Below are 786 nucleotides of genomic sequence, written 5' to 3' on the forward strand. Positions count from 1 at the left end.
ATTGCAGGAGGCTGTATTGTTCCCTAGATTTGAATTACCTGGAGCTACTCCGAGAATTGAAGGCCAGAAGGGAGCATCACAATCATCTAGTCTGACCTTCTACACATCGCAGGCCACAGAACCTCACCCACCCACTCCTGTAATAGACCCATAACCTCTAGCTGCATTACTGATGTCCTCACATCATGATTTAAAGACTTCAAGTTACAGAGAATCCACCATTTACTCAAATTCAAACCAGCAAGTGACCCTTGCCCCACACTGCAGAAGAAGGCGAATAACTCCCAGGTCTCTGTCAATCTGACCTGCAGGAAAATTCCTTCCCAATCCCAAATATGGCGGTTAGTCTTAGAGCAATGGGTGAGACCCACCAGCCAGACACCTGGTAAAGAATTTTCTATAGTAACTCAGAGTCCTCCTTGGATAGTGTCTCATGTCTGGGCATTGGAGATATTTGCTAATAGCAATCACGGATGGGCCATTCTAGACAACCTCATCATACCATCCACTCCATAAACTTATCAGTCTTGAAACAAGTTTACATATAAAATGATGGGGTCTAAATTAGCTGTTACCACTCAAGAAAGATCTTGGAGTCATTATGGATAGTTCTCTCAAAACATCCACTCAAAGTGCAGTGGCAGTCAAAAAAGTGAACAGAATGTTGGTAATCATTAAGAAAGGGATAGATAAGAAGACAGAAAATATCATATTGCCTCTATGTAAATCCATGGTATGCCCACATCTTGAATACTGCATGCAGATGTGGTCGCCCCATCTCAAAAA

This window comes from Terrapene carolina, unplaced genomic scaffold, assembly GCF_002925995.2.
Source record: "Terrapene carolina triunguis isolate 2854851 unplaced genomic scaffold, T_m_triunguis-2.0 Scaffold233, whole genome shotgun sequence".
NCBI classification, from domain to species: domain Eukaryota; kingdom Metazoa; phylum Chordata; order Testudines; family Emydidae; genus Terrapene; species Terrapene triunguis.